This window comes from Aptenodytes patagonicus, chromosome 3 (genome assembly GCF_965638725.1).
Source record: "Aptenodytes patagonicus chromosome 3, bAptPat1.pri.cur, whole genome shotgun sequence".
In the NCBI taxonomy this organism is placed as follows: domain Eukaryota; kingdom Metazoa; phylum Chordata; class Aves; order Sphenisciformes; family Spheniscidae; genus Aptenodytes; species Aptenodytes patagonicus.
Genome location: NC_134951.1, coordinates 46,042,106 through 46,067,832, shown reverse-complemented (window position 1 = coordinate 46,067,832; position 25,727 = coordinate 46,042,106). Strand labels below are relative to the sequence as shown.

The following is a 25,727-nucleotide window of genomic DNA, read 5'->3' as shown; positions in this document are numbered from 1 at the left end:
TTACAAACTTCAGTATATTTATCTGCAAAATTAGCCTTGTCTTTCTGCACAAAGTTTGAGGAGACTTTCCTAAAACAGCAGTCTATGCTGACTGTCCTCAGCATAGAGAACTTCTTGAGGAATCATCAAGTCCTTTCTTCTTCCACTTCCGCCTCATATTTTGGGCATGATTTTTTTTTTTAATTTGACTGAATAGTTAGTGCAGAAAGGTACAGAGCTAAGATACTTAAGTTTAATTTGCTCTGAAAACACATACATCTTATCTGACCTCAGATAAGATGGTTTTTTTTCCAGTACTCAAATGCACATAAGAGTTGCCACTAAAGTGGTATTTCTTTTCTTGCATGACAAATGTAGATGCCTAGAAAAGAAACCAGAGCACCCGGAAGAGGATGGCTGTCTTCTTGTATCACATGTTAATGTAAGTCTATGTTGAGACATATATAGAGAGAGACATTTAAATCAACCTCCAAGGCCCTACGGGTCTTTTCATGGGTTTTCCTGGAATCATAGGTCCATTGATTATATATCCGAGTACTGTTACAGTAAACGCTACTTGTTTGCTGTTTCCAAACATTCCAGTCCATACTGCAAAGTTGAGTAGATTTTGAACTTCCTGGACAGAAAACAAAACCAGCAGGAATCATTCTGACCAGTACTTTACAGTCAGTGCAGAAACGCTGGCATATGCCTGAGATTTCATCAGTCTTAGAAAACCATTCCCCCTGCCCCCCCCTTTCTTTGTCATTTTCAACGAGGGCTGAGTTAGGAAATGAGGAGCTAGAGCAACAGCAGCAGCTGCCAACTGCAGCAGGCACTGTATCTTCTTCATTTGGAGGGTAAGTAGGACACTGTTGGTGACTGCTGAGTTCCTGGCTAGCAAATTAAGAAGTGGCAGACACAGTGATCTTCCAGACTGGATGAATATAAAAAAAGACCTGAAATGTTCATTTATAATTAAACACTATTCATGGAGCTTGAGTCAAAGCCCAAGAAAGTCAATGGAAACATTATTATTTACTTTAATGAGCTTTGGATTTGAACCTAAGCAAAACTGTTGTGTACAAAAACATTTCTCATTTAAATGGATTCCACTTCAGCTTGTAAAGTGCCTGAAGATCTTGGAAACATCAGGAAGAACTCGTATGAGAATTCTTATCAAACTGTCACCAGGGGTAACTGTTAGTGTGTACAAATGGCTTTTCTGCTGTCTTAACATTGCATCTGCATTACCTAAAATAATCCTTTCAACACTCAGTGAGGTATGGTAGCATTATTCTACATCTGTATTTTATTGTTACAAAAGTTGCCAAAAAATGTCTTCTTAAAAGGCACAAAAAAGTGCCTAACATATATGTCAGAGGCATAAAAGATGTGGAGGGAAACAAAATATCTGTGCTGCTTAGATGTGTATACACACATATATTTAATTCTTTAAATGAATATCAGTATTCTCCTATGGAAGACAAATGATTGTATACCAATTTTAAAGTAGGTGTGTTTCATATTAAATCATGTCTATTTATAAACCAGTTCTGTAAAGATTTACTAACTTTACATATACTTTATATATGACACATAACATCTAAGCACAGAAGGTTCACAACAAGTGCTCTGTTTGTGGAAGGCTGTGTCATTCAACAAAGTGAAGCACTGAAATTTCATTTCGGTTTAAAAACCCAGTCCTCTGAGGAGCTTATGTCACTGCTCTGGTCTGTAGAAATACGTCTTTATTAACTGGCATAGCCTGGAACTACCCTAGGGTGGAGCACTAGTCACTTTTACTCTTTTATAAAAAATTGGAAGAGCAGACAGCAATATCCTGTTCTATACACAAATTCAATGGCTAAAATGGTTTCCAAAACTTGGAAACTGGAAGCCAACACTGCTGTGGTTTAACCTCGACCGGCAACTAAGCACCACACAGCTGCTCGCTCACTCCCCCCCAGTGGGATGGGGGAGAGAATCAGAAGGGTAAAAGTGAGAAAACTCTTTGGTTGAGATAAAGACAGTTTAATAGGTAAAGCAAAATCCGCACATGCAAGCAAAGCAAAACAAGGAATTCATTCACTACTTCCCATGGGCAGGCAGGTGTTCAGCCATCCCCAGGAAAGCAGGGCTCCATCACGCGTAAAGGTTACTTGGGAAGACAAACGCCATCATTCCGAACATCCCCCCCTTCCTCCTCCTTCCCCCAGCTTTACCTGCTGAGCATGACGTCATATGGTATGGAGTATCCCTTTGGCCAGTTGGGGTCAGCTGTCCTGGCTGTGCCCCCTCCCAGCCCCCCGTGTACCTGCAGCCCTCCCAGTCAGCAGAGCATGGGAAGCTGAAAAGTCCTTGACTAGTGTAAGCACTACCTAGCAACAACTAGGTTGTTGGTGTGTTATCAACTTTGTTCTCATCCTAAATCCAAAACACAGCACTGTACCAGCTACTAGGAAGGAAATTAACTCTATCCCTGCCAAAACCAGGACAAACACCCTCCACGATTCAATCTCTATGTGGTTCTAACACAAGCCTCCCTTCTTTTAAGGAAGCTGCATGACCCATTGTCAAAAGCAAATAAATAAATAAACAAACAAAGCGGAACCCTTGAACTGCGTGCAGGGTGGGGGGCTGGGGACGTGGAGAGAAAAAGAAATGGGTCTATAATATGTTTTATATTGCTAGGATTAGATTCTGGACAAAATTCAAATTTCAGAGGACACTGAATTTGAAATAGACTTTTCATTTGGGTGGCTAGAAGGCATTATTTCCTATTCCTCCATCCCTTGCACAGGATGGAGGACCTGACTTCTGAACCCTGCTCCAAAGACAGTCTATGTATTTTATAGAGACAAGAGCATGGATCCAAGAGGGGGAAACCAGTTTACGTATTTTAACCAATGATTGCTTCATTTGGAATTAATTAACTACCTTTTGTGCAGGGATCACAATACACAGATCTCTTTCTAGAAGATTTCACTGACTAGAATGAAATTATTTTGGTGTCTGCTTTGGGTAGTATAGTGAATTTAGGCTTCTTTTTTTCTCTTTGTCTATCTGTCATCTGTCAATCTATCATATAAATATATCTATAAAAAAGAGTATCTAAGCTAGGAGGTAAGTGCAGAGATAGTCTCTGCTGTCAAGATGGTAGCCGTTCTAGATATGTCCAAAAGCAAAATGTTAGGCAGCTACAGACCTTCACTATTGGAGAGTTAAGCATGTACAGACTCAAGATGGTAAGGAGCTAATTAGGGACTGCAGTCATGGACTTCAGTACATCAATCCCATTTTAAGTATAAAAGTCTTGTTATGAACCTAAATTCCTGATTCTTCAAAGCATTTTTTTTTTATTTATGTGCCTTGATGGGGACACAGGAATTCTTTCTTCACAGGCTCCTTTGTAGCACTGTAAGTCTCCATATAAGTTCTTCAGCATTTAAGTCTTTTATTGTGACTCTTACAAAAGAAGAATCTGTCATAGGAAGATATTAAAAAACATTTAGAAAAAATTTTTGATTGTCCCTCTTTTTTTGCACCTTTTTTTGTATGTCTAAATAAGGAAAAAAACAAAAAAAACCCAACCCAAATAAATAAAAAAAAAAAAAAAACAGACAAAAACATTCTTGGTTGAGGCCTAAGGCAAATAATTTTAAATCCTTATTACTGGGCAGAGCCATAACTCAGCTTTTTTAGGATAACTGCCAATCCCATCTGTTTGGCAAAAAACTTTCCTTTTTTTTTTTCTCTCTCTCTCTTTTTTTGTTTTGTTCTGTTTCCACAGAGAGCCTCCAGGTTTTGTGTCAAGCAGGAGCTTCTGACAATCTTTCAAAAGGCTAGTTGTATCAAACACAGTCCTTGCAAAGGACAATGAGGGAGTTTTGGGGGTTTAGATAGTGTCAAAACCATGTCCAAATGGATGCTACGGAAAGTGTCTGTGTGCTGCATTTAAGGAACGCTCTACTCTGTTCATTGTGTCTTTTACTCATCTTTACAGTTGTGCTGGTTTTGGCTGGGATAGAGTTAATTTTCTTCACAGTAGCTAGTATGGGGCGATGTTTTGGGTTTGTGCTGGAAACAGTGTTGATAACACAGGGATGTTTTCGTTACTGCTGAGCAGTGCTTACACACAGTCAAGGCCTTGTCTGCTTCTCACACCACCCCACCAGCGAGGAGGCTGGGGGTGCACAAGAAGTTGGGAGGGGACACAGCCGGGACAGCTGACCCCAGCTGACCAAAGGGACCATATGACATCATGTTCAGCATATAAAGCTGGGGGAAGAAGAAGGAAGGGGGGGACGTTCAGAGTGATGGTGTTTGTCTTCCCAAGTCACCGTTACGCGTGATGGAGCCCTGCTTTCCTGGAGATGGCTGAACACCTGCCTGCCCATGGGAAGGAGTGAATGAATTCCTTGTTTTGCTTTGCTTGCATGTGTGTATTTTGCTTTACTTATTAAACTGCCTTTATCTCAACCAAAGAGTTTTCTCACTTTTACCCTTCCGATTCTCTCCCCCATCCCACTGGGGGGGAGTGAGCAAGCAGCTGTGTGGTGTTTAGTTGCCAGCTGGGGTTAAACCATGACAACAGTGAAGACAAATGTGCAAACCAGCATATGGTCTCATATGTAAAATGCTTCAAGGTATAAGTGGTGGCAGGATCCCCTCATGTCTTCCTGAGCCTGACTACCTTTTTTAACCCCTACTATTTAACAGAATATAGGATAATATAATGTGATATTATTTTATATATATATATATATTTTATATATATATATAAAAAACAAGTCAATAGTAAGTTTATGGATAACTAAACTTGATATCTTCATTTTCTCAGGAGCTTTCAACTTCAATTGCTAAAGCAAATGTTAGGTAAGGGAGTTGGCAAGAAGAAGGAAATAATAGTTCTGCTTATATTTTGTTGTTGAATTTTTTTAATCAATATATTATTTGTATTTGTCTTATCCTACTATGTGAAGAAAGTGATTAGATCAAAGGCTGCTATGAGGAACTTCAATGAGTTTATAATAATAAAAATAAGTGACTGTTGATGAAAAGAGGAAGGCAATAAAGAAGTTGCTTAAGTATGGTCACTGATAAAAGTGGAAAGAGGGTTTACCAGCATCTTGTCTGAGTGATGAAGAATTTACCTAATCTTAGAAATATCACACAGATAAGATTGGCCACATTTCTACCTACCTTTACAAAGCTGGGTCCTACAGTGCAAGCAGAGTTTTTTTAACATTGAAGCAGAAATTTAAAGTAGCAAAAGGGGCAAAGGTTGTTGAGGGATTCTATGGTACAAAGCAGGAATTACTAAAGAGAAATAAATTTTGTGTTTTCTATCAGTGGAAATGTAGATTTTAATTTCATATTTCAATTCTGAAATTCATTTACCTATGGTGGGTTTTATTAACAATCGTTATTTGTATTGTATAGTCTTATTTGTATCTCAGCTTTCAATAGCAAGATTCTACTGAGGTAGCAAAAAGTAATGCTTTGCTTTTGGAGCATTTTAGTTATTTTACAGTGAAAGCTTGCTGGAAGATACAGGATCCCAAATCTGTCCCATAAGAACTACAGCCTTTAATAAAGCTGAATGTTTGTTATGTAATTAGAGGTTGCTGAACTTGGCTTTTTAATTTTTTTTTGAGAGTATATAAACTGAAATTGTTTATAGATATCAAGGAAAGTTCTAATTAAATAAATTATTGTAGTTTTGGAGCGTGGGTAACTTTAAAGTCACTTTTAGTCAAAAGGACCAGCTGACTCAAATGAGACTTTTCTGTTTGATCTATCTGGCTGGTCATTTCCTTCCTCTTAGAAACATCCTTCTCTTTTAAACTTCTTTCACATCATGGAAAAATGTTTAGTATAAAAAAAGAAACTCTAAATTAGCTTTATATAAAAAACAGTTAACTGTATTGAAACATTTCCAGATGCAAGTAAAAGTGTTAGTAAATAGGATATTTAATGGTCAGTTACATCTCTCTTATGCTTTTCTCCCCCTTCACCCTATTCTGCTTTCTGTATAGACTGGAAAAAACTTGGAGTGTTAGATTTGATTTTATAAGAAAATTAGATTTCTTATAAATAGGTGTAGAGAAAAGGCTTGGGGAGTTTGTTTTGTTACTGCAGTTTCTGTTTTTTTCAATTGAGTATGCCAGAGGTACTACCAATAAATGGAAGAGAGAAAAAAAAAAAAATTGGAAACTGGGGTAAACATACTTTGATTTGTAAAGAAAAGATGGAAATAGCATCACTCAGATAAAGAGGATGAAGACCCACATGAATCATCAGGGAATGGGGAAAAGTAAGAAATACAGAGTCAGGGAGAGAATCTCGAGTAAGGGTAAAGATGGAAACTAGCAGAAGAAAATAGAGTCATGTGAAGGAGGAACTGCTGAGATAGCGGGAGTTGAGAAAACAACACAGAGACAGAGGATGTGGAAAATGGCTAAGGAATTAAATAGAATAAATAGAAGAATAAAATATAGAAGAGAGAGAAATTAATAAAGAAAGAAAATGGAAGAGTCATATTACTTTATAAAAAGAAATACACTGAAGTCAGATTTTCAGCTCTGTTTCTATCTCCTTTTTACTGCCTCAGCAATACAAGGTAGTTATAAACTTGCTACAAGCTACCAAGTACGAAATCATCCTGTGACAATTTTCCACTGGCATCTTTTTCATATGTGAGAGGGAGAAGTTTCCACACTGTAGTGCAATGAATTAGGATTCAGGCTGCTGCAGAGTTGAGAATTCATAGTTGACTCTGTGATATTACCCATTCCTTCTCCTGAATAAAACACGTAATCTGACACAAGAGAAGACCTGAATGATTTTATTTATATTTCACAGTAATTTTGCATTTGGCAGAATATTTAATTAAATCTAGGTTTTTGGCAGTAATAGAAAAACTGAAGAGAAAAAAAAAAAAAAGAAAGGAATACAATAAAGATGGAAAAGCAACACAAAAGCTTTGGAGAACTGGGCTTGCTCCCAGAAGAGGACTAGGAATGAAGACCAAGACTTCAGAAGACTTTTCCATCCCAGCAGGAGCTACTGCTCAAACACCGTCCTCCATTTGAGGCTGACAAAATCCTGCCTAACTTTCCAAGTCTCCAGCATAAGCAAAGTGGGCAGCACACACAGGGCTTGTTTGCTGCTCCAGGAACTCTGGTGTTTCAGCATACACCCAGGTGGAGCAAGCAGTTATTCTATGGGAAGTCCTACCACTACAGGAAATGAGTGACAAATGGCAGTATTCACCTTATCTAACTGTGGATGTCTAAACAAAAATAATTTCAGTTTGAGCATTAAATTTTAATCTGCTCTGTTGGAGCCTTCAGTTCCTCTCACAGTCAACAGAGAAATACAGGCAGTTCTAAGGAGAGAATTCATATCAGTTATCCTAGATATCTATCTTACGATGAAATGAGTTGCTTTCTGGAGATTCCTGTTTTTCCTTCCTGATTTTAAAGGAAGCCTTGGATGAATAACTCATTAAGAAACGCTTTATTTTTTGACCTTTAAGTAAGGTGAAAGGACTCTTAGAGCAATACTACATCTTTCTAAGGTACATTGAAACTTCATGAAAAGCACAATAACTCTTTGCTAACATGAAGACACAGATTTTTATTGCAGCACATTTTGTAACTGGGTTATGTTCAATGCTAACTCTGCATGAAGCCTCAAAATTCATGAAACAATTAAAAAAAAAAGCATTCTGTTTTCTATGGTATCAAAGGGGTTGACTTAAAACAGTGAGCAAAATTTGAAGTCCTTTCTGCTCTTGAATAAATGCAAATGGATCCATTCTTTGGAGGTAAGTAACCCTGGAGGAAGAAGCAAGCAAGATCAAGGCAACCCGTAATTTTGTGATGCCATGTCCTCAACTTATTTTAGTTAGGTCAGGATTTTTCAAGGCTGCTTGCAGTACACACTATTGCAGAAGACAGAGAATATCACTTGCAAAGATGAACTAGTGGACTGAAAGGAAAAAGACAAGCTTGTTCATGTCATGTTGAGGTGGATTGGAAAGAAAAACACCCAGGGAGGAGTTATGTGCAGGTTTTGCAATTAGGGTTGTTCCCACAACTTGTAGACCAGAGGGCAGATTGAATCATTTCCCTTATTTAGTTTGAAAGTTTTACTCTCATTTGATGGGGACGGTGGGGGGATGGAGGTTGGTATAGATTTCATTACATGTGGCTGCACAAATGAAGTGTATAACACATCCAAAAATTGTGGCCAATTTTTTTTTACCTAGATTCTAAGAAATAGCCTATAGTTTTCTTTCTTTCCTTTCCAAAAGAATCCATTTACATCACTTGTGGATATCCATATTAATATAATTGCTCACTGGTGTCCACACTGGCAATTGGAGATCAATCACATTTTGAAATTCTGGGATTAATCAAGAAAAAAACCTAAATAAAAACTAAACTCTACAATTTGATCAAATAAGAAAAAAAGATTAACAAAAAGCTATTTCTGTTTTCCTCTTCTGTCATTGAAATGGTATTTCTTTCCATTCCTTATGGTCTGTCACTTTTAGCATCTCCCACAGCTATTTCAAAGAAGTGGTGGAGAGGCTGGGATTAAGATCCCAGTCCTTGAAAGAGCAAGAGTGCCTCCACCAAGGTTATTTGAGATTGAGGGCACACAGCACACTGGAGACTAGGGGACTCCAATTGTTCCCCTGAACTTCTGAAGAGCTTATCTTTGCTGCAGGTTGATATACCACATACTTTCAGATGAAACAGGAGTTTTGTCACTTGGGCATAACAAAGACAAAATTCTTAGGTTTTGGTTAATTTATGTGAAGTGGTTGTAAGCACTAGATGAACTTAAAGCCTGTATTCCACCATAGATAAAGGACACCAACTAGTGTTTGTAATGATGTATTTTTTAAAATGATGGATGTGCCACTATGTTTCTTCTTAAGGTGTTTGAAATAAGACAAAGATTTTTTTTAAACCAAATGAAGTTGTATACATAGGTACATCCTAAATTAGTCATATTCATGGAAATGTCTCAAATGTTCAGTTAGGTAAATTAGCAGAACTAAATAAATCAGTACTACTATAATAGCCATTAAGTTCCTTGAACTTTTGTATCCAAAATTGTAAGGATGTCTTTGGGTATTAAGAAATTTAAATTTACAGTGCATCTCTGGGTTATTATCATAATTTCCTCGTTTTGCAAGTGTGTTTTGGGTTTGCATGGCAAGGTTTTGGTAGCAGGGGGGGCTAAAGGGGTGGCTTCTGTGAGAAGCTGCTAGGAGCTGCTTCCCCTATGTCCAATAGAGCCAATGCCAGCTGGCTCCAAGATGGACCTGCCACTGACCAAGGCCGAGCCAATCAGTGATGGTGGTAGCACCACTGTGAGAACATATTTAAGAATGGGGGAAAAAAACCTGCACAATTGCAGCTGAAGACAGGAGTGAGAATATGTGAGAGAAACAACTCTGCAGATACCAAGGTCAGTGAAGAAGGAGGGGGAGGAGGTGCTCCAGGTGCTGGAGCAGAGATTTCCCTGCAGTCCCTGGTGAAGACCATGGCGAGGCAGGCTGTCCCCCTGCAGCCCATAGAGATTAACGGTGGAGCAGATATCCATCCTGAAGCCCGTGGAGGACCCCATGCCGGAGCAGGTGGATGCATGAAGGAGGCTGTGACACTGTGGGAAGCCCATGCTGGAGCAGGTTTGCTGGCAGGACTTGTGACCCCATGGGGGACCCACACTGGAGCAGTCTGTTCCTGAAGGACTGCACCCCGTGGGAGGGACCCACGCTGAAGCAGTTCATGAAGAACTGTAGCCCACGGGAAGGATTCACGTTGGAGAAGTTCATGGAGGACTGTCTCCTGTGGGAGGGACCCCACACTGGAGCAGGGGAAGAATGTGAGGAGTCCTACCCCTGAGGAGGAAGGAGCGGCAGAAACAACGTGTGATGAACTGACCACAACCCCCATTCCCCGTCCCCCTGCACCGCTCAGGGGGGAGGAGGTAGAGAAAATGGGGGGTAAAGTTAAGCTTGGAAAGAAGGGAAGGGTGGAGGGAAGATGTTTTTAAGATTTGGTTTTATTTCTCATTATCCTACTCTGATTTGATTGGTAATAAATTAAACTAATTTCCCCAAGTCGAATCTGTTTTGCCTGTGATGGTCATTGGTGAATGATCTCTCCCTGTCCTTATCCCGACCCACGAGACTTTCGTTATATTTTCTCTCCCCTGTCCAGCTGAGGAGGGAGAGTGACAGAGAAGCTTTGGTGGACACCTGGCATCCAGCCAGGGTCAACCCACCACAAAGTGGGAAAAACTGATTGTCTAGGCAATTAGTAATATTTTCCATAATAGAAATGACAATCAGGCACCTAAGTCCCATTTAAAGCGAGCAAGAGGCAGGAAGTCAAACTTTTCTTTTACATTGAAAATTACCTTTGCATGACTTGCTGGGAACCATGTGGGAAGTTGTAGAAGAATCTGTTGAATAAATTATTTGCCTTTCCTCACACTCCTCACATCAGCCACAAGAAAATCCTTTATGTATCTTTGTAACAGATTGGGATATTGTCCCACAAATTCTGTGTAGGTTTATTTAAGCTCAGTACAATGTTGATTGTAAGGTGTCATTGACTGGAAAAGAGGATCACATATATCAGAAATCTCTTTTAAGTATTGAACGCTAGGTGTTTGCCCCTTACCTTTTGTCTAGTTATGTAAAAAATTAAACACCATTATCTTGGCAAAGGAGAAAATGTATCATGTGATTTTTTATATTCAGTAAATATATAACTAAAAACCTGACTTCTCCTTTTGCAGTAATTTCTTTTTACCTTCCTTACCTGTGCATCAAAAGGATGTGGATAGCTTGACTACAACCTCTCCACCCTCTTGCTTAGCATTTTTGCACAATATAATCTTCTGCAAGATGAAATGTTTGACATCTCACAGGAAATACTGCACTTATTTTGACAGTGCTACATCTAGCATGTCTTCTTTACTAGGCAAACTGTCTGGAAGGGAAAATAGAAATAACAACACATTGGCTTTTTGTTTTGTTGCTATGGCTAAACTGCTTAGCAACAAGACTTAGGACACTTGCCTATATTCAGGGAAAAAAGTGAAAATTTAAACTTCTGCATCAAGTGCGTAACACATGCACACAGAGCAAAACCTCATATCCAAATAACGACCTCACATCTTTTTCATACTTTTCAACAAGTGAGATAGATGGACCTTAACTTTTCAGAAGGTTAATTAAGCAAAAGGTAAATTAAGCGTGACTTGTCACTGGGAAATGCTTCTTTATATGAATTAAGCAACTATTTTTGTACAGAAAAAGAAAGAAACTTAAGAGGAGAGATTGGTGGTGTAATATAGAAATAAGAGAAATAAAGCAAAGGACAAACTTCTATTGACAGTTGAAATATCTAGCTGTTTTTCATGCATCTTACAAGTGATAAGCCTTTCCAGAGAGTTTCACAGAGCATAGGAATGATCAGGATATATTTTACTGTTCAATTTATTTGTTTCTCTATTCCATGTTACTTCCTATGGTTTACTTCTAATTGTTTTGGGGGGGTTGTTTGGGGTTTTTTTGTTTTGTTTGTTGCCTCCAAACTTTTATGTGAGGGCTTTTCCAAAATTTACTATTCTATATTCTGAATAAAAATCTTAACTCAGCTTCTATAAAATGTTTAGTCAGAAGAGCTATAGAACTAGTGATTAGAAGTAAGGCAGTAAAGATTAAAGTGATTTTCAATTCTTTTCTTTTATTGCTTTGAAAGAAATGCAGAGCAGAGCCAGTTCAGAAAAACATAAGGATCAACCTAAACTGTCATTCATATCCCTAATTTAAAATGTTGGGGATACACATTGGGGATGACATTTTGCTTCACCTCTCTGGCATATTTTTACTCTCAAATGTCTCAATCATTGTAACAAAAGTGAGAGTTTAGCTTCTAAATTTGCTTTTATCCTTTAAGAATATCTCCACCTCCTCCTTGATTATATACTTAGCTACTTTTGCTTGACTAAAACTGTTATATAGGATATAATCTATTGTACTCATGTGGACAGATGTAAATGGAAACAAGGAGAAAAAAAAATAACCCATGCTGAGGGACATGTACGTTTCCAAAAGACTGAGCAGGAGGTATGTAGACAAATCCTATTATTGGGTAATGAGATTTGTGCGCGTACCCGGACACTATTATGAAAAAGTAGCTCTTTTTCAAAACAAAGTGAAAGAAGGGGGCAATCTTTTCAGCTGGGGTCAAATTCTGCTTCCAGTAAGGATGTAATAAGTTCCATTAAAATCAACCTTATTAGTGTCCAAAAGTAGCTGAAAGAAAGAAATAGCCTTTACATTCACAGAAATTTCAGATGACTTTGAGCATGATCATGCTCTCATGGAAATTAGCAGGAATTTTAATCAAGCTTATTAATTACTAGTCTGCTAAAGCTCTCTCAGTGTCAAGATGCTTGCATTCCTTACAATAGTCTTCTCCTATGAAGTGAAACAATTTATATAAAATCAGGAATGTTATGAATAAAAGATTCAACCATTACATCATTGATCGACTTAGAAGAAAATTATGCCCATACCATGCATTTTAAAATCATAAATCAAGATCTTGATAGTCACTTAAAATCATGAGTTTTAATAGACAATAAATACTGTATATCTACTCCATGTCTTCTGCAACTGGAGAACATAGAGTTATGTTCCCAAATATTTTTTTATAATCACAATGACTAAGAATATACTTTTCCATAAAGGAAAACTGGGACTCTTTGGTAATAAAAAGATTCTGCCAGCAAAGCACTTTACGGAAAACATAGAACATGCTAAAATGCAGAAACCTGAGAACATTGAATCACTATACATTTTGAGACAACCATGTTTAAAAAATAAAGACTTGAGGACAGCTTTAGACACTGCTGGTAGCCTTTGTGCTTTACCAGCTGATATGCTGAAAAATATTTTATAATAAAATATGTCTTTGTTTTGTTTAATCTTCCTGGTAACCCAGAACTATTTAGTAGTAGGAAGATAGATAGCTCGTGAAAGGTAAGTAATCATCTACTATTTCTAATTTTAAATAGGCAGATGTTAAGTGTTTCATACATGAGAGAATAAGGTCTCCATACCTCTTAATTTCCTTTTTACGCTGCAGGGTTCCTTTTTCCCAGGGAAATTCCTAGGGGAGAAGACTGCATGCTTCTCTCGCAGCTTGATGAATTCCAGCTTCAGAAGCTGCAGTGACTGCAATGCTGATCAGTAGGGGTAGGGTTTTCACTATCATGTCCAAAGTTAAGTCATTCAGCAGAAAGTCTTCGTGGTCTGAGATCACACTATTATTTGTAAACACAGTGTGTATCTGTTATATGCTGTCTCCAAGATGTGTGTCAAAACAGTAATTGTTGAAATCACTGGATGATCAGTTTTAAGGAATATTTCTAATGCAGATAATGGTCCTATTTATAGATCCTTTCTGCTGAATATATTAAGTTGAAGAGCTGTAAAAAATTAGATGGCTGATAGAAAATATTTGGTGATACAAATGGGACAAAGAAGTAAATTAATGAATTTCATCACTATTTATGAGAACTGTGTATACATTTGCAACTACAGAAGCTAAGACCTCCAGTCTGTCAGTTGACCATGAATTCATGTTCAGACCAGATGCCACTTCCTTTTTCAACAACCATGTGATAGATTTGGGAAGACAATCATAGAACAAAATGACAGAGGAATAATTTGGGTGTTTAATAATATAGTGTCTCTTCCTCTCTCACCAGCTGGATTTTCAAGCGAATGCTTACATGTGCAAATTGTGCAAGAAAGGGCTGGGCTATGAAAAATGTGACAAAACCTTCTCTCGGTGGCTAGGGTTTCCTTGCCATGAAAGGGGTGGCTCTATCCATGTTTTGCTGGTGTGGGATATAGGTTGTCTACTACTTTCCTTTTTCCCTTTCCATTGAAACTGCCATTCAGGTGAGGTGATCTCCCAGTTTTTCCCAATGGAAAAAGGCTGGGCTACATGCATATATTATTAAGGAGTGTGAGTCTGTACATGAAGGAAAACAGCTGGAAGAGCTGTGAAATAAGTTTTGAGCGATGAGAACTCTGCCATGATGTCAGTTACAGCATGACTTTATTTCTGATCTGTTTTTCATTGCCGTGAGTCATACTGAACTTCTTTCCTATGTAAGGGTGACACCCATGTAAAACTCATGGAGGCAAGATCAGAATGAGGTTCCATGTCTCTAGGAAAAATAGGGATAGCACAAAATAATGTTTTAAAATGAAGGCATGGGTGAAACACTGCTTCCACAAAGACAGGGGTGATGCACTAAGAACATGTGTCAGGAGCAGAGTCCCACTGTTGTCATGGAGACTGAAAAAAATTGTTAACAACTTCTAAAAACAAAAATAAAAGTGTCTGGAATCTCTCTCATCATCCTCCTTACAAGTACTAATATACAATTCTCTGATGTTTGTTTTAGACCCTGATGAAATAAACAACAATAAATAGCATTTTTTGTCTCTAAATGTATGCTTTTATTTTACCAGAACCAATTTTAACTATAAATAATTGAAAAAAAAAATCCTATGTATGTTTGTAAATGCATACACAGCCAGCAGGCAGGAAGCTAGCATCACAAAATCATGCAGAAATTACAGAGCTCAGCAGCTACCTACCTTAGACAGGGGAATCCGCAAGCAGGAATCTGGCCCAATGCTCCTTACACAGAGTTTGAGGGTATTTGAAGGACTTGGAAAGAAATTTGCAGCAGACAATATGCTGCATGAGGATGATACCCAAACTACACAGCACAAAAAGCTAAAGGAATGCATCTTTTCAGTTCTTCCCTCCAATTCATCTTCAAAATGCCAGCTTCTCAGTTTCAGCAATTTTGAGTTATAGCATGGAGCTGTCACCTGCCATGTGAGGTCTGTGACATGCTTTAGCAGAGGTCATTCTTTTCTTTCAAGTCACAGCGAGAGAAGCCAGTTTCTATTCCCCTTTCCCTTATATGTAAGAGATTAGTGAGTATTCACCTAGGAATAAGATGCTCAACTTATTTAATAAAATCTGTAAATGATATCAAGGTCAACTAGAAGAAGAATGTAGGTTTGCAAGTTTAAGATGAACATGAGGTGATTCGGGAGACTGGGATTTACTCTCTCTACCAAAACATGGTAACCAATAACTCTTCAGTGTAAAATGGGTAAGCCCAAGCCCAAAGCTAGACTCTAACCTTTTTTAGGGAAAACAGCCATACAATGAGTGTTATGTGTTGTTGTACTTTTTGCTGAGCTATGCTGTCATCCTGTCACAGAGCTGAGGTAAAATGATTTTTCATAAATCTCCTAACTTATTCTTGCCCAGCTGATATTTGTCCCGAAACAAAGCTGTATTTCTGTACTTCTCCAACAGGATTTCCTAGCAACATTTAGAAGCCTTATGGATAGTAAGTCATCACCTACTGTGAAAAGGGATGTTCACAGAGCCCATGTGAACTCAGGAGAAAATTCCCTTCATAAAGTATTTAGGAACAAATGCAGGTGTGTTAGTGATTAAAGACCATTTTGATGGGCTGATATTCATGCAGAATAAGACTGTAGCTTTGCTACGACAGCTTTTTATTGTCAGGACTGAAGTTCCTGAAGGTAACTGTATAGCCTTTGGGGTTTTATGTTTTGTGTATTGTCCATAAACTAAAATACATTATAAACTTCATTTGTACTGTAAAGGAAGTCTTAAATGAAAGAAAAGGGAAAATACTAAACAGAGTATAACAATTGTTTGAAACCAAACCAAAGCCAAGACTTTGAATGATTGTATTGGCTGCTTGTGATTACTCAAAATTTAGCAGAACATCAAAATAAGATCAAAATTGCTGATTCAGTAAAAGTCTTTTTGATATATCAACTGGCATGTTATTGCTAGTTACTGGTTTAAACTAAACTTAAATTGTTATTTATCGTATTTCATAGCTGAGATTTTGACTTCCTTTAGACAAAGCTGTTTTTTAAGCTTACAGGTATTGTTATCACAGCGGAAGGTCACTTGAAATCTGTTCTTTGGTCTAAATGGTGTTTAAAATCAATAGTAGTTCCTGAATAGTTTCCCACCCTTCTTTGCTCAGTGGATAAACAGAAGCCTCGTTCAAAACAACATAGAATTTTCTGGCTCAAAGTCACCTTTCAAAAAGAGAGAGGCATAAGAATTTGTTTCTGTTGATTTCATTTTGGAATAGTGTTGTGATTTATTGATATCACCTCGACAATTGCTGCCAGAAGGATGCCCCAGGACAAGAGAATATATTCTTACTGTTCAAAACTGATCTCTTTAGAAAGAAGGCTAACATTTAGCTCCACATAAATATATGCTGTTATGCAAATATCTGGGTGCAGTGAATCATTAAATAAAGAGACAAAGTCACAGCTAGTGTAAGAGGGCAGTACTTGTGAAATGAATGGAGCCAGGCTTGCCTTTTTCAACAAAATGTTTTGCCTCAGGCTTTTTAATGTCCAAAGTGTAAAAAGCCAGCATGCTATCATTCTGCCTGAGCTGTACAGTTTTGCTGTGGAACAATAGATCTTTTTCATTAGCAACAAGCTCATTGAAAATAGAAGCAATGGATCTTTCTAGCTATTAATGGAAAAAACATTAGCATAACATTAAGTACACAACTGGGGAAATCCCCAAATTAAAATTCCTCACTTGGTGTGGATTCAGCCACACTTTATATAATTTATATCATACTCTAAAGCACGGGGGTCTGATTTTCCCAAATTCATATGTATACAAATTTAAGTGATTAATTTCGACCCAATGCATATGTTTAATTTCAGTAATTGTACACACAAATCACACATTTGCCTGTAAATGGCCACCTATTCCTTTACAGATGGTGAAAAATTGGCTTAATTAGAGCTGAAATATTGCCTTTAGGTAGCCCATTTAACCTGTCGGTAGACCCAAATACAGCAACTTCATGACGATGCAGGAAAACTCTTGTGTCCAGTCTTATAAGAAGATGTTTAAATATGTTCTTGAATTCTATTGGGTCAAATGCATGCTTAAGTTTTCTTTGGAGGAGGGATATTTATCTGATTTTGAACTTATATGCATAACTTCAGACTTACTTCGTGTGCCAATTATTTTGTTATTTAGAACCCACAGTGCAGTAGCAGGCAACTTACAATTAGAGAAAGGAGATTACTGAAAATGAACCATTCCATGTCTGTAAGTGTAGTCCTGCTGATCCAATTGAAATGGATAAGATTTACAGAGCTGGAACCCTAGAGCTTAAGGTCTTACGATTTAGCAAAAAAATACATATAAGCAAAAATTTCTGTTGGTCAGTTTATCTTTGCACAAGACTCCATTACAGTTCATAGACCACTGGTAGAAAAAGGAGTTCTTCACAAATTTCAATGGAAACTGGATAAGGCCCAGAAAAAAACATCTTTTGACATGTTTTGAGGAAAGTTAAAAGATCAGAAGATGAGAGGAGTTAAACAGATTTCAGATCAGTTTCTGCTCTCTGACACTGTTAGCAGGTTTTTAGAAGTAAAAGGCAAAATCTCCTGCCAGTTACATCTGTGTAACATTGACTTCAATGGCATTTCACAGTTAACAGAACATAGAATTAGATCCAACATGTTTCTTCTCACTAAACACATCCTAATACCTTTGCCTTTCAGGGCTTAAATATCCTGTTTGCTAAAAAAGGTGAAATAGAGCCATAAGATGTTTCTATTGCCTTTTGCAATGGCATAAAGGAGTCAAGCTAACGCAGATGAATAAAATCCTCTAGCAACAGCAGGAGTGTTTGTTACCAGTGTAAGCTATAATTCATAGGGATGCTATAATCTCAAGTCTCCCCTGAAAAAATATCCTCTCCCTTACCTATCACATTTACTTTCCTTCTTGTCCCTCTGTTTTTTATTATTTAATTTGGTAATTATTTTACCTATCTCTGTGACAATGTTTAGGGATCAGTTTGTTTGAAAGATGTTATGTACAACACATTTGCATCATATTGTGCTATCTATAAATATGAATCTATTTTCTGTAACTATGAAAGCTGGTAAACCCAGCTGTAATAAAAGCTATAACAGATAAAAGCTGTCAGACACAGAGCCTGTCTTGACTGCTGGATTATTCCATTTTCTTCAGTGCTATGTGAAATTGGTCTCTTTCGCCTTCCAGAATAGGCAAAAGTTTTTCATCTTTTATCCTGACTCCTCTTGACTTACTCCAGCAATTCAGTCAAAATTTCTCTCTGTTGCTCAACTAAGTCAATAGATTTTGTATAGGTGTAAGAGGAGCAGAATTTGCTCCATTTGTTCCAAACATGCTGTGAAAATACTAATGTGTTTACATAAAAGCACAAGTCTGAAAACACAGTAAATCAACCCCATGCTGTTTCAGTGTCAAAAGCAAGAATTACTGAAAATGTTATTAAATTACTGTAAAAATGGTAAATTAAATCTAAACTGTAAATGATGAACAGATTAGAAGGGCTTTGAGTACAGTTGGCAATGTTTGTTTTATATCTCTGTAAATGTCAAAATTTAGACGTTAATCATGAAAGTCTAAACTAGATTCAGATTTGGGTTTTGTTTACAAGTAAATATATTTTCTTCCTTTCTCAGGCTATAATGCAGGCAATGTTTCTTTTTTAGCAAGGCATTTAGACAGTCACACTGTTTCATTACTGTTTTGATAGTTCTAACACATTAGGGTTTGAGGATGGTGAGCGAGTCAAAATGGAGAAAGTCATATTTTTCATGTTACACCTTTAATGATGTGAAGAAAAGATTATTTTCTGCAAAGCCATTAGTCTATTGCTCTTAGCACAAAATAGCACACTGAAACAGACTGGTACATTCTACCTGAAAAAAAAAAAATAAAGAAAGAAAGAGTATACAACCATGTGGCTGTAGGACAGGAAGATTAATAAATTATTTTTAAGTTTGCACATTGCATAGAAATTGATTGACTGCAATAAGCAGATTGCTCATTTGACTTTTTCAACAGCAAATCCAAAAGGCTAACTGGCTGATTGTCAACTTTGCAGGAATAGGTTTAATTTTCCTATGAAGAATAGAAAATATGAATATGTAATATTATGAAGAGCTTTTAAAATTCCTCCAAAGATGTGACCTTTCATATATTATGCCTCAATTCACACACAAATGTTAATGATACTGAAGATATTTAAAATTGTTTTTTAAAGATTCATGCAGATGTTCATTACTTTACAGGAGCAATATCTTTTTTTAATTGAATTGTGCTTTCAATTAAATTTTGTAGTGTAGGATCAACAGGAAAGCACAAGGTACAACAGAGAATTTTAACGCTAAATTCCAAAAGGAAATATAGATATTGCCATAATCCGGGCCGCAAAGTTGAGGAACCTGAGGTAGTTTGTACATCAAGAAAACTCCGAAGTCCTACTTTGTGATGAGTCAGTCTCCTAAGTGCAGGCTAGAATGAAGGGGATAAGCATGAAATTCACAAAATTTAATCTTTTTTCAGAAGAGGACACCTAACCTAAGACAGTTGATTCCTGAAAATACAATGAAGAATCAGTGGTGGGTTTATATTTAATATCCCACTCACCTACAGAAGACTGGTTTATCTCCCCTTTTTATTCTCTGTTTATTTTAGAGGAGGCATTTATACCTACCATCACCAAGAGTATCATGACTATTGGATTGTAGAGTATTTTGGAGGAGGTTATCCTCCTTTCTGCTCAGTTTTATAAACTTTTTTTTTTTAATAAGAAAGAGAAAATTACTACGGTCTGATGATTTGTACACTCCTGAGAGAGACCTAGGCAGGCTGAGAATGATCCCGATCCAGAATTATATGATATGCTTTAATAACACATATAATATAAATATCAATATATACACACAAACACATATATATGTATGTATATAAATAGTAAAATATGTAAGTACATTGTATGAGGTGATACAACTTCACTAGAGATATTTAGATCCCTTTTCTTTTCTCTGACATGGATTTGAGTGACAGAATTGATGGGTAGCTATGTAAGTCCGCCTTTGGCAGATACTTGATTCAATTATATCAAAGCAGGTATTCATATACTTATCCCCTCCATTTCCATAGAAATTCTGTATAGTTCTGTTGTCAGTTTAATTATCTAGCAGAAAAAATAAATGTTCATCCAACTCTCTCCTTGCTATAAGGAAAGGGGTGAATTATAAACAAAATGTCAATAGCCTGGGTGAAATCAATAGCCTGACAAAGTGATGGGGTCCATGTCATACTTGCCATGTTATACACGTTACTTTTCACACAGAATGGTGAGGAGGAAGGTAGGTAATACAGGAATATCTGTACGTACTCAGACCAAAACTGCACATAGCCCAATATTTATTTTATTTATTCTAAGTAGGTGAAAAGTGAAGAATATATGAGCAGGGAATGTACCACAATACCACCTCTTAATGTTCTCAAACTATGTTCAGCTCAGGAACTACTACTACAAACCATGTGTGGCTTCTGTGTATTTGATAATGCTCTGTGGATTTCTCTTCCGTAAGTTTATTACCTGAAATCATGCAAACTCCTTATCTTAAGAATCCCGTCAAGTGATATGTATTAAATACCATGGGGTTTTTTTGCATTACACCTTTGGTTGTGCTAAGATTTTCCAGGTGTCTGGAAAACCTAATGAGCAAAAACCTAAAGAACTTACTCTGTGTCTAAACTAGTAAGTTAGGCAGTGGCAATGAATGTTCCCAGGTGCTAGAAGTTTATTATGTGCATCACTAAAGAGTTAAAATGGTCATTAGAATGTTTTTTGGCCTAAGCTACCACTTTCTTAAACAGTCCCTGGACACAATCAAAGAGTTAGGACGTCACAGAAACCATTACCAATATGCCATGTCCATTAGACTGTTTCTCAGAGAACAAACCCAAGCATATTAAATTCACTGATACAAATGCAGTCACAGAGTATTGGTAGGGACTGTCAGCATCTCTAGCAGAAATGCCTTTACTAGTGAATTCACAGGTGCTTCATAGAAAACAGTGAGGGACTTTTCAGTGAATGTAAAATATTTAATTCATTCTCAGCATCTTATGAAAATCCAATGGAAATATTGATAATGTGGATAACGTAGGATAAAAAAGAATTACAGGAATGTTCACATGAAAATGTTGATGCAAAAAACCAGATGGGGGGAAGATGTTTTCTGGAAAGAGGATGTTGCTGTTTCTACATTCAATTAACAGCTTGTGACAGTGAATTGTCATCTCACTTGGGTGCCTAATGGACAGCTCAGTTTAGAATGTACTGTCTTTGGACACATTTTTAAAGAGTTTTCTCAGCTGGAGTGTGTTTGTGCTATTGATCCTCTGTCTACAAAAATTCAGGAAGGGAGCAACAGAAACTGGGTTTATATCTCTACTAGCATTGACTAAACTTAAACTTTTATTTCTAGACTGCAGAGAAACAAGTATTGCCACTGAATAGGTATACTTTATACAGACAATTTTGAAATCCCTGTGATAAGCCCAGAAAGTGTTTAGACTCTGCAGTATCCTGTGGAGAAATACTAAGTGCTGTTAGCTGTGGCAAAATGACCTGTGTGTAAGTGCTGACTTGATATAAACAAGAAATGGCCTAAGAACTTGACAAAAGGAGATGGTCTGCCAGTGACTTTCCTACTACAGCTCAGTAAGGTGTAAAATGAGACATAGGAGCAGTTCCACCGTACACAGCAAGATATAAAAGAGCAGGACAAAGGAAAGAAAAGAATATCACTGTAACAAACACTGAAGGAGAAATGTGCCTAAAGTGGAGGGTAATTACCTGAGCTGAGACCTAGAGCTGTCTGTGCCCTCACCGTAAAAAGCAATACACGGTTTCAAATGCCAGCAAATAAATGATTGATAAATAAATGTATAAATTACATAGCTATGGATACCTTTCACCGAGATCTCTCCAAATGGTCTAGTAAAAGGAGATAAATATCACACACATGACTAGCCTTGCCCCAGCCTCTCAAGGAAACAAACCAAAACACCATTAACTCCAGAGTCTTTTTCAGCTGTGATATTTATAAGGTCATCTAAAGGGCATAGGGGGATGTATACATGAATAACAGTTTTTCTTTACTGAGAAAGTACTTTTTTTCTGTTATTAGTTTCATTCATAGTTTGTTTTAAAATAACTAATGTTTACCGAGTCCTCTTTGCTGATAAAACAACAGTAACTTCCATGTAAATCAACGGTAAAAACCTGACATTACAAAGAGAGAAAAGTGTTTGAAAATTTTTGTCTAATAAAATAGTAGGCCTAGATTCTTAGACTGCTTTGTGAGCACTTCATAAAATAATAGTTACTCATACTCCAGTGATTACTTTTCCATGTGCTATTGCCAAGTTCATTATTTTATTGAAGACTGAAGTCAGCATCGCGTGTACCCAATTTTGAATGCTAAGCATCAGAGTTTCAGTCAGTCCTGGGAGAGAAGACCACCTGGAAGGCTGGAGTGTCCTAACTGCATGCCTGAGGAGTTACAGCTGAGCATTTTACAAACAAACAAGCAAACAAAAAAACCCATAGAAATTAGTTAGTGCAAAGGTTTAATTTTCCACATGGGAGTTACTCCGGGGATGTGAATTTAAACTATTTGAAAACACTAACCATCAGTCATGTATGAACCTCCATAGACTTAGGGACACCTTCAGTCTGAATAATATCCACGTGATCAACTTTTGCTTTCTTTCCTCACCCAGAACTGGAAGTATCCTTTCAGCTAATCAGTATGGGGTCTGATCCCATTTCCAGTGAAACTGAAGGCAAGACTCCCATTAACCTGAATGGTATTGAGGTCCTACATGCAGACTTAGGACATGTTCTCTCTGTGTAGGACTCAACAACCTATTAAAGCATGTCTATACATCAGACTTCAGTTAATATCTCCTCTTCTTTACTTACTTAGGCGTGGGTCTTGGCATACGTATTTCCTCAGTTCACTAATAATGCTACAAATTTACTCAGAAGCAGTAGAAAACCACCTCTTTCCCCCCTGAGCTCTTGAAGCGTGATAGCAATACCAAAGGTCTACTTGAATGACTGTGCATGCACTGCAGAATCAATATAAAATGGTAGTTAACTGAAAAAAAGACTGTGCAAGGTAGAGTATATATATATATATCAAAAAAAAAAAAAAGACCAGTAGCTTGAGCTCAAAACGTATTCTGAAGGGCAAATGGAAATAAACCAAGTTTTATTTACTTCCTTACACATTCATCACTGAAACATTAGTCACCTTGAAAGTATTGATATATTTAACCAAAAGCCCTTCAACTTAGAATATGTAGCCCATGTGCAGACACTGTGGTCTAGATTAATCTGGTCCAATTTTAGATGTCTAGTTCAGTTGCCAAAGTTGGACAACTAACCTCAAGGCTTCTTCTGTAGTTAATGGGTGAGAGAGAAGGAGAGCATTCCAAAATGTGGTTCAGCCAATCTGAAATCTGAATTATGAGAATGAAATGCCTATTTCTCTCCATCAGCTCTATAGGGTTATCTCCATCAGCTATCAGTGGAACCTACAGCATCTAACATAGGTACCTTGAATGCCTCAAGTGAAGTGAGGTGAATCTGTGTCCTAAAACAATTGATTGTGTTGAATAATTCTAATAGATAAATATGAGACACTAGGAAATGGTATGACTTGTTCGAATTCACAAGCAGAATGTATGTGTGACAGAAAACTGAGAATAAAATCCAGTTGTCTACCTTGCCTAGTATTTCATTTATTTTTCTATATATTATCTTTGAGGTGAGATTCATAGCTGATGAGCTGTCCACTTCGGTCACAGAGAGTAGATAGAGAGCATGTACCACACTTAAAGTTCTCAAAATACGTTTATGTAGGATTCAAATGATGAGCCCATTCAGATGTTGGTGAGAACTTCAGCAGCAGTTTGAGATGCTCTGGAGCTGCTTTGCTTGTTTCTACCACGCTGCAGCCAGGCTCCCTCCTTGCTGTGCTCCATCGATGAAGGCTGAGCCAGAGGTCAGCAATGGGTTGCCCGTACAGTCTCACAGCTGTTCCTTTGCATGTCTCTGACAGTGTAAGAAAGACTGCAGAGGCAGACAGGCTCTGTCCTAGTTTTTCCTGTTCAGCTTGGACCTTAGAATGAGATCTGTTTGACTTGGTTGATTTCAGAAAATGATTAATTGTGAGTATTTAAATGCCTTGACAAAACTTGTATTCCTTGCTTTAAGCTATCTTTACATGCAGTAGAGGGTAAATGATTTTTACAGTGTCCTGGCTTGTCTTGTACTTGATTTTGTCATGTTGGCAGCTTGATGCTCTTTCTGAAGCAAACACACAATGAGCTGTGTCTTGTTATATATGTCTGATGTTAAAAAGCAAAGTCAGGCAAAGTATACCCCTTTGAATGGGCATTGACTGCTGAGCTACTAGCGAGCACCGACAAGTCTGCCTCGTCTGAAAGTTTTGCAGGACAGTATGTATCAATGAGGGAAGAGGATATAAACATCTACAACTTTGCTACCAGGAGAGATTCACAAGAGATACAAATCAGCATAAATTTACTCAGACACCAGTATCTCCCAATTACAATGTGACATTGAAAAAACATCAACGGCAATGCAATGTTTAAAAATGTACATGTATCTGTGTTTAAAACTGAAGAGGTGTCTGGATAGTTCAAAAGTAAAATCATACCTTTTATATGTCTTTAATCAGAGACATTTGGGGGGAAAAAATTTATAGCATAAAGAAGGGTAATCTTGTCTTCTGTTTTTGTCCTATAGCTCCTAGGAGCATGGAATATGATAATCAAACAGTCTATATGAAATGTCATTCCTTTACAATGGTTCAATTGTTATTTAAATTATCTTTTGAGAGTTACTACTCTGCTTCTGCCTATCAAGGGAACTGTGGGGAAGAAAGCTTTCTACCATAACTGTTAATTTAACCCACATATAGGAGTTTGATTGTAAAAGCTAAATCTGGATAGGTTATTGTGCAAGAAGAATATTTTTAATTCAGGGGTGGAAGTAATATTCATTCAAAAAAAAAAAAAAAAAGAAAAAAACCCAAAGATAACAAGCCTTGCAAATTCCAAACTGATAATGTTATGTTCCACAATCCTCCTTGGCTCACCTTTTAGACTGACATTAGAAAAGCTGTTTATTAGCCTTAATTTTTATTATGTTTGATCACAAGTGTGGTAATTCTTGAATTTTCTCCTTTCTGAAGCATTATCAGAGCCCTTGGGAGTTCAAAACTTTTTGCTCATCTCTCTCAGCAATTCATCTACCAAATAAACTTCAAAACAAATTTACTCCTCTTTGAAGTACAAAACTGCAATGTTGAGGTCATTTGCATTTACCCATTAAACTACAATGTTTCTTCTTTTTTTTTTTTTTTTTTTTAAATCAAAATGACAACCATTAATGACAAAAAAACTATTGATTCTTTCTTTCTCTTTCTGCCTAGCATGAAACTTATGGAATGATAATAAGAAATCACCTCAGACAAGCACAGATGAAAATGAGTTCTGCCCACTACTGTATCTGAGCAGCTAAACATTTCCAAACTGCTTTGATGGCTCTTACTTTTTAAAAGGCTTTATCTGAGCTTCCATATTCTCAACCACATTGAACTTTGTATTATTAAGAAGTAGTTA

At 37.2% G+C, this 25,727-nt stretch overlaps 1 long non-coding RNA gene across 2 annotated transcripts in view; it reads right to left on the bottom strand.

The window, feature by feature from the left end:
- The window catches only part of LOC143157966 (uncharacterized), a 31,198-nt gene extending 17,696 nt beyond the window's left edge, over positions 1-13,502 (bottom strand). Inside the window, exons 1-2 of one of the 2 annotated variants that reach the window (XR_012994883.1) lie at positions 13,144-13,502; positions 10,833-11,003 (exon numbers count right to left, since the gene is read on the bottom strand). This is a non-coding gene — a long non-coding RNA (uncharacterized LOC143157966). The remainder of the gene's footprint in view (positions 1-10,832; positions 11,004-13,143) is intronic. The other variant, XR_012994882.1, reaches the window with a different exon arrangement.
- Positions 13,503-25,727: the final 12,225 nt, after the last annotated feature.